The following is a 16,381-nucleotide window of genomic DNA, read 5'->3' on the forward strand; positions in this document are numbered from 1 at the left end:
CTTAAAGAATGGGAAGAATTTCCTTTAAAAATAAAAGGGAAGAGTTTTAAAAAATCTGCCCTCTCTGTGTGTCCAAATTCCACCTATTCTTCAAAAGCCACTTCCTCCCAAAAGCCTTCTAGGAGCACTAATTACTAAAAGTTCCCCCTCTCTCCTCTCTTGAAATCCCTAACCTACTATCTTCTCAGTTCATTTGGCTTTATCACCACTATTTGGTATTTATGTCTTTCTGGGGCTCTTTTCCTCATCTGGGTTTTCCTCTTTCTTTCTTTCTTTCTTTCTTTCTTTCTTTCTTTCTTTCTTTCTTTCTTCTTTCTTTCTTTCTTCTTTCTTTCTTTCAAGAAACCTTTCTGAGGGCCTTGCTTACATACAGTGGATGCTCAGTAACTGAAGTGACAGGTGCAGTTCTAATGGCCCAATGAGCGCCCTGAGACAGAAGGCTGCGGGTCCCTGAGATCTGAGTTCCCTGCTTTCACGTGCATTGGCTGAGGCTCCACTGGAGAGCCACTTGGCTTTTCCAGTAATCACGAAGATGCGTGAACCTCCGCCTCCATCCAGCCCTGGACCTTCTCCAACAACCCCATCTCGCCCTGATGATCAGAATGTCCCAGACCTCAGCTTCCCTGGGGTGAACACACAGAGCATGTGGTGTTTGGGGTCATAGTGAGACCCCAGCAGGCAGACTTTGCTGACTTACTAGAAAGTGAAAGCAGTGACGGGCATACCCTTGGCCAGGCATTTCATACGTGACTACATTTCATCCTCATAACACTGAGAAATTGGGGGTATTGTTATACCTAGGAAACCGATGAGGCAACAGGAATTTAAGCTCAGCTAGGACTCTTCCTTGAGGGTTCTCTTTCTCTTGCCACTCCACCAATCAACCCATTGCATCTTGATCATCTGATCTGCTGGCTGTTCCTCCAACCCCTCTGTTACCCCTCCATGACCACTGCCACCATGTGGCCAGAGCTCCCATCTCCTCTTGCCTGTGCAGATGCCATAGGCTCCCGACTAGTCTCCCTACCACCACTCTGACCGCTTTGGGACGGATTTTTTGTTTTACAAAGTTTTTGTTTAACAAGTCTGTTAACTTCTGTATGCATATGCCCATAATACATACACAATTTACATAAGTAGCTAAAAATGATCAGAAATATACTTCATTTAGTCAGTAGGGTTTTCTTTCCTTTCTGTTTGGCTCCTCTTTGTCCATCTCCTCTTCTTCCCACAGCACCCCATGCCGACACCTTGTATGTGTCCTACTGTGCTTTTATTTGTAATCATTCAATCCTAAGCAGACTCTTTCAAATCTAAGTGTTTGTATTCACATTACATATACAGGGTGAACATATGTTTCTTTTTAAAAATGGGACCATATTATAGTTTTCTGCTCCTTGTCTTCTTCATAGACATCTTCCCAAGTCAGCTAATATAACTCAAGTTCTTGCTTTTTAATAGCTGCCTAATATTCTGCTGTGTGGATGTATCACTTTATGCAGTTGACCTTTTCATGATCATTCTCCTTCGAGCTTTCACTACCAGGAACGATGCTGCAGTGAGTGTTTGGTAAGGTTCTAAGAAGCAGCAGATGCTGACCTCTTGGATTGAGCTGAAGGCTCAGTTTCTAGATCAAAGCCCCAAACGACGCGACGGACTAGTCTGATGAGCTCACAGATGCAGTCTTGCCACACCTTCCCCACCCTCTGCCCCCTGCCTCTTCTGCGTGCAAAATCCCAGCCCCCCTTCCGAAGTCCCTGGGAAGCCACCTCTGGTGCTGTGGCCACCAGTTCACCAGCACAGTGGGAAAATCCCACAGGATGAATCCGATTGGTGGAGCTTGGTGAGGTGGCCACATCCTAACTGCAAAGGGGGCTGGAATTTTAGTTGAGATTCCTAAATCGGGGAAGTGGGGTTCCAACACAGGGATTTCCCCAAATATAGAGAAAGACTATTCAAAAGGATGGGCAACCATGGATATGACAGGATCTACTACAATTTCCTGCACATAATGTCCTTCTTTATCTGGGCCTTTATTCCTCTGGGACAGGTTCCCAGGAATTGAATTGCTGCTTTCCAATCATCTGTCACATTTCACGTTCTCACCAGCAATATGTGAGGGTGCCGCTATCTTTACCTCCCCACCAGCAACAGGTACTAGAGCTCTGATAGACACAAAACTCCACCACACTGCCAGACTTATTTGTGTTTTCCCAACTGCTAACATAAATTTGAGTATCTTTTTCATAAGATTGTTGGCCATGTCATTTGCCCAGTCATTAGCTGGTTGGTCTAGACTTTGCCCATTTTTCTACGTCCTCTCCTTTCAAGCTATGCACAGGATATTTCCCATCTGTCCCTCCAGAGCCATGCTTTGTCTCTCCATCTGTTCTGTGCCCTGCACACCATGGGGTCTATACTGTACTCCCAGTCCTCAGCTTCTGGTAGGGTTTGGCCAATGGAAGGCACTATTGGGGGTCATGGACAGGTGGAAAGAGAAGTTGGGGAACTTATCTAAGCCTTCTTATCTTCTCTCACTAGGCAGGACAGGTCCCAGGCAGACATGACTCCCTTCTGATACTCCCTGTGCACCTCCTTGGGTGTGTTTCCTCAACCCTGCCCATACCTTTGAAAACAGCTCTTCTGCATTGTCCCCTTCGTTCCATCTCCTTAGCTACCCAATCTGTGTGGGCCATCTACCTCCTGCCAGGACTCTGATACAAGATCACAACCCTTTCTCTGTTGTCAGTGTTATTTTTTTCAAGCTCTATTTTTTGCCTAATGACTTTTAGTGTCTTTTGCCATATTAGAGATTATATATATGTATATATATTTTAAACTTATATTTATATATATATTTGAGTCCATATACATTTAAAAATAATCTCTCTTCATTTTCAGTCTGAAATATAAGGCCTTCTCTGCCTCTGTATCAGGAATTGGCAACTTCTTCTGTAAAAGGCCAAAGAGTATGTATTTCAGACCTCATGGGGCGTATGTTCTCCGTTGTAACTAGCACTGCCATTGTAGCAAGAAAGCAGCCACAGACAATTTGTTAACAAACATGTTCCAATGTAACATTACTTACAAAAGATAGGAAACATCTTAGGCATCTACCCAAGAGAAATGAAAGCATAAGTCCACACAAAAACTTGTACATGTAGTTCATAGCAGCACTAGTCTTAGTAGCCAAAAGGTGGAAACAATCCAAATAAATGTCTATTGATCGATTGACATCACTGAATTGATGAATGGATAAATAAACGGTGGCATAGCCATACATCTATAAAAAGGAATGAAGTGCTGATAACATGCTACAGCATGGATAAACCCTGAAAACATTATGAGTGAAAGAAGCCAGATACAAAAACTCACATATTATTTGATTCCTTTTTTGTGAAGTGTCCAGAAGAAGTAAATCCACAGAAACAGAACTTAGGTCGGTGGTTGCCAGAGCCTGCGAAAGGACAGGAGCTAAGAGGTTGAGAGGTAATTGGTATGGGGTTTCCTTTTGAGGTTATGAAAATGTTCTAGAATTGACTCTGTGATGGTTGCACCATATTTAAACCATATAACTGTACACTTTAAACAGGTAGATTATATGGTATGTGAATTATATATCAATAAAGCTGAATTATATATCAATAAAACAAAACAAAAGATGGGGCACCTGGGTGGTTCAATTGATTAAGCGGCTGACTCTTGATTTCAGCTCAGGTCATGATCTCAGGGTCCTGGGATGGAGCCCCAAGTTGGGCTCCATACTCAGTGGGGAGTCCGCTTGGGATTCTTGCTGCCCCTCCCCCACCTCATCCCAAATAAATGAATGAATCTTAAAAAAAAAAACAATAACGGGGCACCTGGATGACTCAGTCAGTTAAGCGTCTGCCTTAGGCTCAGGTCATGATCTCAGGGTCCTGGGATGGAGCCGCATCAAGCTCCCTCCTCAGCAGGGAGTCTGCTTCTTCCTCTCCCTCTGCACTGCACCCCCTCCCGCAGCTCATGCTCACGCTCTTGCATGGTTTCCCTCTCTCTCTCAAATAAAATCTTTAAAAACAAAAAACAAACAAAACTAAAACAAAGACAAAAGGCAGCCAGCTGGATCTGACCTATGGGCAGTAGCTTGTTGACTCCTGTCTACTTCATATTTACAGTATTCTGGAATCTCTCAATGATATTTTGTGTTATATTAACTCTTACATTTAAATTTTTGATCCATCTGAAATATAGGATTTTATGGTGTAAGATGGGAACTCATTTTAATTTATTCCAGAAGATTAGATTATTGGGCCTGCATTGTTTGGGAAATAAACTATCCTTTTCCTCCTGAGATGAGGTACCTCTTTTGTCAAATATTCACATCTGTATCCTAGAATCTAATTCTGGATTATTTGTCTTGTTCCATGGATCTGTCTGTGCCTTTCCCAATACTAGAGTGATCTTATTTTAGTGACTTTATTGTATGTTCTGGTTTCTGTAAAGGAAGTCTGCCCTTATGTTCTTTTCTTTCACACTTGACTTGCAGCCAGTGAGCTTATCAAATGGATATCACTCCCTGCTTAAAAGCCTTTAATGGATTCCCACTGCTGTTACAATTATGGCCCAAATCCTAACTGGCCTTCAATGCTGCATGCTTACCCTTGCTAGCTTTTTAGCTTTACTTGGCTGAGAACACATCACCTGGGACTCTACTTCAGCCATGCTAAAGTTACTCCAATGATCCTGCCCCTTCTGCAGGGCCTTTGCATCAGTGGTTTCCTCTACCTGGGATGCTTTTTCTCCCCCTTTGTCAGAAGTTTTCCTCTTCTTCCGCAGCCTCCATTTGATCCTCATTCCTGAGGAAGCTTATGTTGCCCTACCTGACAAGTACCATTCCCACATTGTGAACTTCTGCTGTGTTGTACTTAATGCACTTGTATAATATTACATTTATTTGTATACTTTTTTTTATTAATGCCTGCCTTGCTCAGCTCTCCATTGCCTTCCTAGTATTTAACCTGCATTTAGTACTCAAAAAAATGTTGAAGGAATGAATAAACAGGTAGAGACCGAACTTAGGCACCTATCTGCCTGGCTGCCAAACCTCCCCTGTCCCTTCATAATGCTGTGAGCTGCCCTGTGTAAGACCTGAATGGGGCATCAGGAGATCAGAGATCTAGACTTGGCTCTGCCTCCAACTGATGCAATGCCCCAAGCCTGTTTGCAAAGTGCTCTCCTACTCTTTGCCTCTCATGTTCTCGAGATCCTCGGAGCCATGCTGGGAGGCAACTAGTATGGGGATAAATTTCCCTGATTTTACAGTTAAGAAATCTGAGGCCAGAGATGAACTCAACTGTCACATGGTAAGTCAGAGGCAAAACCAATGGCCCTGCTTTCTGGGTCTCCAAGTAAGTGTTATCTTGAGACAGACTCTTTCCTGGGCTGAGCTTCTGTTCAGCTTCCCCATTTATAAAGTGGTGAAGAGATATTTAGACTGGGTGGTGGCTGCATCAACAGTGTCACAAGTCCCAGGCACCCAAGGTGAAGTGAGTTCCAGCTATAATATTATATTACTATCAACTTAAAAATTTTATTTCAAAGATCTTTTTATTTAAATAAATTTTTAAAGAAACTTCTAAAAACAAGAAAAATTTTTCTTACTCCTGTCATTCCATTATAACCACTGGTTGCGTTTTAACTAAGACACGTTTCAGTAAATCTGTACCTAGTAGAGTTAGAATGGGCTCATCCGGGAGCTATCTAAAATCCTCTGTCCCTCCAGCAGTTGAGGTTCTGTGCTTTGGGAAACCCTGGTCTGGGGCTGTTACAGGATAGGCACCTTTCTGTGAAGCTTTCATTTGTTAAGTCAATCAACAAACATCTGGGGAATCCCTGGGTGGCGCAGCGGTTTGGCGCCTGCCTTTGGCTCAGGGCGCGATCCTGGAGACCCGGGATCGAATCCCACGTCGGGCTCCCGGTGCATGGATCCTGCTTCTCCCTCTGCCTGTGTCTCTGCCTCTCTCTCTCTCTCTCTCTCTCTCTCTGATGACTATCATAAATAAAAAAACAAACAACAAAAAAAAACCCATCTGCTTCAGGCCAATATGTGCAAAGCACCAGGCCAGGTGCTTCCACAACAAGGTAGGGAGGGCACTGGCCTATGGCTGTGTTGGAGATGTGTCCGGGGGGACATAGCTGTGTGCTGGCTGACTGCATGCCTGTGTCAGAGCATGCTTGCCTACCCATGTGTCGAGTTTGTGTCTGTCTCTGTGAAGGCTTATGGGATGTTGCACCCATGCGACAGCCTGGGTGCGGTCCGCTTTCTCTCAGGCCTGGAGCTGTAGAGTGAGGGAGACAAGGGGGCTACCTCAGCTCTGGCAGGTGTGCTGGAGGCTAGGAAGCAAACTGACCCCCTCAGGAGTCCTCGCTGGGGACCTAGAATTCTGGAATGCTCTTAGTCTCACCTTTCCTCCTACTCCTGGAGAAACAGGCCCTGAATGGGGAGAGGACTTGCCTCTGAAGATCTGAGATTCTGAACATGGAAGTGTCAGGGCCAGGCCTCAGGATTCTCTCTGACCCTGTGCAACTTCTCTGTGCACCTGCCGGGAATCCGCCATGCACCATCTGCTGCAAAGGCAACCTGAGGAGAAAATTAGTTCTTCAATATAATACAAACAAAAACTAACATGTATTGAGCACACACTGGATGTCAGGCACTGTGTCAATCACTTTAAATAGATTTACGTGATTAGCCCTCAAAGTACGTTTATGAGGTAGGCACAACTATTATCCCATTTTCCAGGTGAGGAAAGTGAGGCACAGAGAGGTTTACCTACTTGACCAGAGTCACACAGCTGCTAAGTTGGCTTCATTGGCCAACACTCTTTGCCTCTATGTTAAGCAAAGAAGAGGAAAAAAAGAGAGAGGTCTTTGGATAAAAGATGCCTTTATTCGGGGCACCTGGGTGGCTCAGTGGTTGAGCATCTGCCTTTGGCTCAGGTCGTGATCCTGGGGTCCTGAGATCAAGTTCTGCATCAGATTCCCTGCAGGGAGCCTGCTTCTCCCTCTGCCTATGTCTCTGCCTCTCTTTCTGTGTGTGTCTCTCATGAATAAATAAATAAAATCTTAAAAAAAAAAAGATGCCTTTATTCATCTGACTCTGTGAGTTGAGAATAGCTGGCACCCTTCCGCCATTCCATGGCATGTTCTTAAAACCTAAGGTGCTGTTCCTACTTTGCCTGTACTGTCTTGGTGTCTCATCTCAGATGAGAAGACCAAATTCAAAGAGAGTTACACGTGTTCTTAAGATCACACAGCTGTCCTCATGTCCCTTTACCATTTGCCAGACTCTGCACGAAATACTTTACCAGCTTTATTTAATTCAGTCTTCAGGACAACCCCATAAGTAGGAACTATTGGGACTCCCGGGTGGCTCAGTGGTTGAGCATCTGCCTTTGTCTCAGGGTGTGATCCCAGGGTACAAGGATCGAATCCTGCATCAGGCTCCCTGCAGGGAGCCTGCTTCTCCCTCTGCCTGTGTCTCTGCCTCTCTTTCTGTGTCTCTCATGAATAAATAAATAAAATCTTTAAAAAATTAAAATAAGTAGGAACTATTATTCTGCCCATTTAATGGGTGGGAAACAGGCTCAGAGAGGTAAAGTCACTTACCCAAGGGCACACAGCTAGTGAGTGGTTAAGGCAGCACTTGAACCTAGCTCTATCCAACCTGAAACCTGTTGTCTTAACCAGCTGGCTATCCTGCCTCACATGTCCCTGTATCTCATAACCACATGCAAGGAGGGAAAGGCAACGGCATTGCCCCATCTTACAGAGGAGGAAACATGTAGCTTGCCTGGGAGCATATAGCTGGTGAACATGGGAGCCGGGACTCAGAACTCAGGTCCATCTGACTCTCTGGCCAGTGCTCTTTACTTTGTTCCTTCAGGAATATTCCAGAAAAGTCCCTAGTTCTGGGATGCCTGGGTGGATCAGTGGTTGAGTGTCTGCCTTTGGCTCAGGGAGTGATCCTGGGATCCTGAATCGAGTTCCACACTGGGCTCCTTGCGGGGAGCCTGCTTCTCCCTCTGCCTATGTCTCTGCCTCTCTCTCTCTCTCTCTGTCTCTCATGAATAAATAAATAAATCTTTTTTTTAAAGTCCCTAGTTCTATGGTCATTTGCAGTCAGCAGTCCCTGTCCAAAGCAATTTCTCACTTATTATTCTACTGACACTTTTCCACAAGCCTGTGAATGCCAGAATATGCTCCATTTCACAGATGGACAATCTAAGGCCCAGAGAGGGCAAGAGACTTGCCCAAGGCCTTGAACTAGGGTCTCTGTATGGACAGCGAGGGAGGCCCAGTGTCCCCCAGCGTTGGGGGAGAGAGGTCCTCCAGGGGCAGGCTCCAGCTAGCTGGTCCTTCTGCTCTGGCCAGAGGCAGAAGGGGTGAGGTCATCGCCTTATCAGGCTAATTGCCACCCTGTAGTATAATCCTGCCACTCAGCTGAAACCTGAAGGAATGGTTTCTGGAGACAGGAGCTGTTATTGTCCAGATGAAGGGCCCAGGGTGGCGAGTGGGGAGGTGGGGGCAAGCTTACTCTCATAATTCCCCTTGAAGCAGTTTGCTTTCTCGAAGACCTCTGGGTACAGAGACATTTCTTGGGCCTTCTTGCATGAGAATGAAGTTTTCTGTGGCTTTTGTGTGCAGCTGGCCAACATGCCGGCCATAGTAATAGAAATGCCTAATTGATAACCAAATCCCTACAAGTAGACAAACCAGGGCTAAAATAAATGCAGGTGGGGCCATTACCCCATGACACACAGCAGTTGGTCACCGACACTGAAGATAATAAGTTGAGTAACAGAACTTGGGAAACCAGGTCACCCTGGTCACCCTGGCTGGGGGAGGTCCTAAGAAGCTGGTTTTGGTAGGGTGTGGGTGGGGGTGACATAAAGTCAGATGCTAGAAGGAGGGACTATCAGAAGGCAGTGATGACAGTCATGTAATAGCCATATGCATTTAGCGTGGCCAGTGTTCCTGGGCACCATGTACTCTATAAACAGCCAACAGTTGCTGAGCCCACTGTGGTGAAGAGGCCTGGAATCATGCAGGCCCGGGTTCGAATCCCAGTGTCACCTCCTCTTAGCTGTGTGACCCTGGCAGCATGGCTAGGGTGAAGTGAGTGAGAACCTAGGATACGAAATTGAAGGAGGTCTGACCTTGAGATTGAGTCCCCCCAAATCAAGGCACCCTGGGTGCCTCTCTTTCTTTTTTCTTCTTCTTCTTTTAATTTTATTTATTTATTCATGAGAGACACACACAGAGAGAGAGAGAGGCAGAGACATAAGCAGAAGGAGAAGCAGGGGGCCCGATGTGGGACTCGATCCCAGGACTCCAGGATCATGCCCTGGGCCAAAGGTAGGCGCTAAACTGCTGAACCACCTGGGGAATCCCCTGGGTGCCTCTCTTGCCTCACCTTTGACCTATCCCTGCTGGGCACGTTTCTTCCCTTTTCTGAACTGCAGTCCCATCACTGGTAGGATGGGGGTGAGAAAAATAACCTCTGCCTTGGAGCGTTGTGAGGAGTGAGAAGAAGCAGAGGAAGAGCTTAGCCTGGACCGGCACACAGACAGCGCTTAAAACACCACCAGTGCTCAGGGCGAGGCGCTGACTGCCAGGATTGTGAGAGAGAAATTTCTGACATTTGTAAGCCACTCAGGCCATGGTACTTTGTTAGGGCAGCCCCGATGGATTGAAGCACACCAGATCCCTGACCTCATGGTGCTTACAGTGGAACCAGGAAGTCATCAGGAGACTGTGATAGGAGATGACAGGGGGAGGGGAGGGGCCAGGGAAAACATCAGTAAGAGGTAGGATGGGAAAAAGAAAAATCGGGGTATGCCTGGGTGGCTCAGCAGTTTGGTGCCTGCCTTTGGCCCAAGGTGTGAACCTGGAGTCCAGGGATGAAGCCCCACATCAGGCCTCCAGCATGGAGCCTGCTTCTCCCTCTGCCTATGTCTCTTTCTGTGTTTCTCATGAATAAAAAAATAAAATTAAAAAAAAAAAAAGGAAAAAGAAAAACCCTACTCCCCATAGATGGTCACTTAGAACCAAGGAAGGTGTGTTCTCACTCAGGCAATTATCAAAACCAGGATGGCACCCTGCATCTCATGCTACATTACTTATTTTTATTTTATTTTTTATTTAAATTCAATTTGTCAACATTTAACACCCAGTGCTCATCTCATCATGTGCCCTCCTTAACATTATTTAATTTAACCCTCTAAATGATTTTGAGCTATCTCCATTGAATAAGTGAAGAAACTGAGGCTCAGAGAGGTGAAGTGATTTGCCAAAAGTCACAGATCCTGGGCATGACAGAGCTGGGACTTAAACCCAGGACTGCCTGATTCTCTCCCCTACAGCTTGACTCTGCTGCTAGCTCATTGTCACACCTCCCTTCCCAAGCCTCAGTATCCCATCCCACCCATCAAGGTAGAAGATGAAAGTCACACGAGGTCATGGATAAGGCAGTACTTTGGACATTGCAGGGAGCTTGCTGTCTGTGGCTGAAGAGTTATCAGCATAGGTGATGCAGAAAGCACCACAGGGCTCCTTTTGTGTGATGAGCGCCCTGTGGGTCCCCTCTCCCTCACAGGATCTTCCTTTGAGTCAAGGTTCCGAGACCTCACACTTTCCTTCCAGCTGTCCTGCTCTCAATAGCAGAAGCATATGGAAGCATTTTGATCAACAGTATGGTTACATCTCCCCAAGAGAAAGGTTTTGTTTGGCTCCCATTTAACAGATGCAGAAACAGAGGCACAGCAGAGTAAATCATATAGGGGATACAGTTTGTGGTCGAGGGTAAACCTGGAGACAGTCTCTGTATACCCCTTGCTGTAGTTACCAACTGGGCAAGAGATTCCTGCTAAGCCAGCCACGGGACAGCACTTGAAGAGTGGGGGATAGAGGCACCATTCTGCTCTGGGGGTGGGGTGGGGGAAGATAGCCCCCAGCCTCCTAGCTCCCTTTCCCTGTCCCCCCACTTCCTGGGGCTGGAGATTTTCTTGCTTGGTGCTAGCCCCTCTCCAACCATGCTAACACCCCAGGTCCTTTCAAACTATCTTCTCACCTGCCTGTGAGCAACTTGAATCCACACCTTGGTTGCCTTCTTATGGGAAAGAGGAGGAGTCTGGAGCAGAGTGTCCCTTGGATTTAGAGATAGGTTCAAGATGGAGGGGGACAGGCATGGGGTGATGAAACAGAACCCTAATCTAGCCAAGCTGACATCTGCAATTTTTTTAAACTGTTAGATCCTAGAAAGGTGCTCAAAGTCTTACAGCAAGCCAGGAGCAAAACCTGGGCCTGTGCCCGGTCTTCGGAGCTCTGAGCCCAGTGACCTTGTCCTTGCCTTCTTTGTACTGTGACCTTCAGAAGGCACATGAGCTTTAGCTATCAGCAGCAGGAGGCACCAGGAAGTACTTGATACATGAGTGCATGAATGAATGAATGAATGAATGCTGGTTCCTCCTAGTGGGAACAGAGGGTAAAATTTGACTCCTTTGGAGGACCCACCCGTACAGACAGGGCTTAATCCATGTAAAACTATCCCTCCTGGTACGGGACCAGCGCAGGCCTCAGGCAATTTGAACAGTTTAACTGCAAATATGGATATCAGACCAAATCATAGAATTTACATTAACAATATGAATGACAAAATTTAAAAAGAAGAGTTGAAGAGATCCCTATACGCCCTGTTTTTTCAGTTTGGCCATGTGGTAGATATTGTAGCTTTAAAGACCATGAAGATGAGGGGACAAGGCTTTGTTATTTTTAAGGAACTGGGCTCATCCACAAATGCCTTGAGACAGTTACAAGGATTTCCATTTTATGGTAAACCAATGCGAATCCAGTATGCAAAAACAGATTCGGATATAATATCTAAAATGCGTGGCACTTTGCTGACAAAGAAAAGAAGAAGGAAAAGAAAAAAGCAAAAACTGTGGAACAGACTGAGACCACTGCAAACATAAAGCCTGGTCAGGGAACACCAAATGTAGCAAATACTCAAGGAAATTCAATACCAAATCCTCAGGTCCCTGAGTACCCTCCAAACTATATTTTATTCTTCAACAATTTACCAGAAAAGACTAATGAGATGATGTTGTCTATGCTGTTTAATCAGTTTCGGGGCCTCAAAGAAGTACGTTTAGTCCTCGGAAGGCATGACATTGCTTCTGTTGAATTTGAAAATGATGGACAGGCTGGAGCTGCCAGGGATGCTTTACAGGGATTTAAAATCACACCGTCCCATGCCATGAAGATCACATATGCCAAAAAATAACATATGGCATAGTTGTCTTTAAAGGACTTGGTGTTATTTAAAGTGTTTGTTTCGATAACATTTGTCAGGCCATTTTAATAGTTGGGATGTGGGGGAGTGAAAGAGAAATTTTTGTGAATTTTAAAAAATAACTTAGTTTTTGTTTAGCCTTATTGAACTATGAAATATGAAGGCCTCAATTTTGTACAATAAACGTTTATTTGTATTCTAAAAAAAAAAAACAATCCCTCCTTCCCTTGGAATTAATTCACCTGGGGTTCCCTTCCTTTCCTCAGAGAGTTGTGTGCCACCTAGAGGCAGCCGGGAGCCCAGCACCCTCATCCCTCCGGGAGAACAAGGGGACCAAGTGGTGACAACCACACGCTGCACGACAGTCCCGCCCCGTGCAGAATCTCCGATGGGGTCTGAAGATTCTCTGCTAGGAATGTGTCAATGTCCCAACAGTGATGGTTATATTATGGTTGGTAGGAGATTGTCCATGTTTGTTGGAAATACACACAAAGGGGCAAAAAAAGAAATCTACACACAAGTATTTAGGTGAGACCGGACATCGTATCAGCAACTTCTTCTCATCTGGTTCAGGGGGAAAATGTCTATGTACTACGGTACTTGTGACTTTTCTGTAAATCTGACAGTGTTTCAATATTTAAGATATATGTAGTGTTAAATCCAATTAATTATTACGGGAGAATGATGCAGTAGGACACCTCCTCCCTGAGATCGCTATGGCAGTGAACTGGAAATCTGTGGTGGTGACACTTTCCACCTACTGACCTCGGACTGGGGGCTTACGTGCATCGCCCCATTTGCTCCTCTCATGCTCTGTCTCTGGATGCATATCATCACCCCCATTTTTCAGACGCAGGAACTGAGATTCAGAGGGTTGAAGTGACTTGGCCGAGGTGGCTGAACTGGCGGCCCTGGTCTCCCCCGCCCGGTGCAGCCTCCCCTGAAGTGGGCCCCTACCCCCCCCCCACCCCCGCTGCTTAGCAGCTAAGCCCTGCCCTTCCTCCTTCCTCATCTCCCCGGAGGGTCAGCCTTCCCGCTCAGCAAGCCCTGGCTGTGCTGCCATCTCCCCAGAAGCCTTCTCTGATCCCCCAACTGGTTACAACCATCCATTTTCAGAGATCAATTCTTCCCACAGTCAGTCGTTCTCTCACTGAAGAGGTGTTTGTTCGGAGCCTCACGCCAGGGGCTGGGCGCTGGCTGAGCAATAGAGCGGACGCTGCCCCCATCCCTGTGGAAATGGACACTACACGCGCCAGCAAATACACGTATACTCCCAGGTCTGATGGGGGCCAGCGGGGTGGTCAGGGACGCCTTGGGGGGGGGCGTCAGGGGCATGAGGGGCCTAGGGAAAGCATCCAAGACAGGAGCGTGGCAGGCCTCCTTGAGGGGCTGCGGGGAAAGCAGGACTTGGAGATGAGGGTGCGGGAGCAGAGGTCCTAGTGGTGGGGTTAGGGGGGAGGTCCCCATTGTAAGGACCTGATTTTTTTTTTTTTAGATTTTATTTATTTATTCATGAGAGACACACACAGAGAGAGAGGCAGAGACACAGGCAGAGGGAGGAGCAGGCTCCATGCAGGGAGCCTGACGTGGGACCCGATCCCGGGACTCCAGGATCATGTCCCGGGCCGAAGGTGGGCACTATACCGCTGAGCCACCCGGGCTGCCCAAACCTGATCTTTTTTCAGCTGCAAGGGAAGCCACTTGTGGCTGGTGAGCAAGGGAGAGCTGATGAGATTTGTATTTTGAGAAGATCACCCTGGTGCTGCTGTGAAAGATCACAGGGGACCAGAGTAGAAGCAGATGGGTCCTTATCTCACCCTCCCTGTTTTCTGGTTGGGTCCAGGTCTTATCTTGCTTTCTAGAGAGCTCCTTGAGGCCAGGCAGGGTGTCTGTCCGGGGGTGGGGGGGTCACTGAGCCCAGGCTGTCCGGTTCCCCCAGGTTGGCTCCGTGTCTCAGCCTCTGCTCTGTCCCTGGGTACAGTCTGGGACCCACTCTGCTCTTGGCTCCGGGGGCTTGGTGGCCCCAGAATGGGTGGAATGTTTGACAGAGGAGCGCGCGCGTTCTCCAAACAGACCTTGATTCATGTTTCCAGGAGGAACTTGCAAACAGACTCTGCCGGCTGCATCCATCAGGGGAGAGATGGGCTCTGTAAACAAAGGCCTACGGGCTGTCTCTGTCTTCCTGCAGACACCCCTGCCCGTGGGTCACAGGCAGTGCCCTGCCCCACCCTGGCCGCTGGGGCCGTGCTCTGTGCCAAGCTCCTCTCCAGAACCTCAACCACACAGGCCCCTCACTGCCTCTATTTTGCAGGTGAGAAAACAGTCTCAAAGATGTCAAGTCAGCCGCCCACGGTCACAGAGTCAACCCACCTACTGCAAGCACTCTTCTGGGTCCTCCTCCTATACTTGACGGCTAATACAAATAACAGTAACCTACATTTACTTGTGAGTACTCATTATGGGCCCAGCACTGTGCTAAGTACTTAAGTACTTAGTGTGTAGGTTAACTTAATCCTCATAACAATCCTGTGACATAAGGGCTCCTATTCTCCCATTTCTCAAACGGGGAAGCCAAGGCAAAGAGAGGGAGAGCAAGTGATTTTCCAAGGTCCTGCTGAGCATAAGTGGGGAAAGTGGGACTTGAACCCAAGCAGGGTGGGCGCAGAGCCCATGGTTCACTCTGCCTACTGCTCACCTGCCTCCTGGGAGCTGGGAGCAGGCCTTCACTTTTGTGTGTTTGCAAAGTACAGAAATGAAGTCCCAAAGCAAGGAGTGACTGTGTCTCAGCCACCTGGTTTGCATGGCAAAGTTGGGCCAGGAGTCTGGTATCTGTGGGCTTTCCTTTGCAGAGGCCGAGATAGAAGGTAGGGGGCCTCATTCAACTCCCAGCAGAGCCTCTGCCTTGTTGTGTGACCTGCAGCCAGTTACACCCCGATCTGAGCCTTGGTTTCCCCAACTGTCCAATGGGAATCACAGTTCCAGCCCCTACCTACATTATAAGGCCTGCTGCAAAACCAAGTGAGTGAAGGGGCAGTGGGAAGGGATGAGTTTCCTGGCCCTGATTCCTGTCCTGTGAATGGAATGTCCCAGCACCATCATTCTGGAGTTGAAAGCCCCAGGGGTGGGACTGGGCTGGGCCTCCTCCATTGTGAGACCCCCCACCTTGGGCTCCAGCCCAAATTGCCAGACGCAGGTCTGAGAGGAGGGCCCCCTCCAGGCAGGGGTGACCAGGAGCCAGCCGGGCCGGCCATTTGTCCACAGATGGGTGTGCAGATAACAGGCGTCTGGAGATAAGGCAGGGCCTGCTCCAAACCTAGCAGAGAGCCAGGCCAACTTGGTGGGGAGGTGGGGCGGAGAGATGGGGAACTCAGGGCAGCTGGGGAAGACATGGCTGGATCCCAGCCCGAGGCCTGGGCAGAACCTTTCTGCCACCCTGTAGCACAAGGCTAGTGGCTTCCCCTGTTCTGGATCTGTCCCCGCTGCCACCAAAACAAAACAGAATAAAGCAAGCAAACAAACAACCAATCAACATATACTTTTATCAGAAGTGCTGCTTAAGCTGGAGAGCCCTGGGGTAGCCCTGGGTCCAGCCGAGCCCTAACTGACAACCCAGTTCTAACAGGGCTCTTAACTAAATGTCATTGCTGATATTACTAATGGAACAAAGCAAACTGTATTTCGAACCCATTTCAATTGAAAAATATGCACATTTATGTTTGTATCTTCAGAGACATTGTGAGGAAAATATCCCGGCAAATATCAACAGCATTATTACCCAGAGCAGGGTTTTTCAACCTCACATGGCTGACATTGTAAGCTGGATAAGTCTTTGCTATGGGGACTGTCCTGTGCAGCACAGGACACAGAGCAGCATCCTGGCCTCTATTCATTAGTTGCCAGGAATAGTGCCACCTCCCCCACCCAAGCTGTGACAACATCTCGAATGTCCTGGGGGCACCGCTCCCTCCCATTTGAAAACTACTGATCCAGAGGACACGAGCAGGAGGGACTTTTGCTTGCTAAGTCCTACCCTGAAAATGTTGCCATGTG

At 47.4% G+C, this 16,381-nt stretch overlaps 1 pseudogene; it reads left to right on the forward strand.

The window, feature by feature from the left end:
• The first annotated feature begins 11,645 nt into the window (after window positions 1-11,645).
• LOC140631588 (U2 small nuclear ribonucleoprotein B'' pseudogene) lies at window positions 11,646-12,409 on the forward strand (annotated as a pseudogene).
• Window positions 12,410-16,381: the final 3,972 nt, after the last annotated feature.

Source organism: Canis lupus, chromosome 4 (assembly GCF_048164855.1).
Source record: "Canis lupus baileyi chromosome 4, mCanLup2.hap1, whole genome shotgun sequence".
Lineage (NCBI taxonomy): Eukaryota > Metazoa > Chordata > Mammalia > Carnivora > Canidae > Canis > Canis lupus.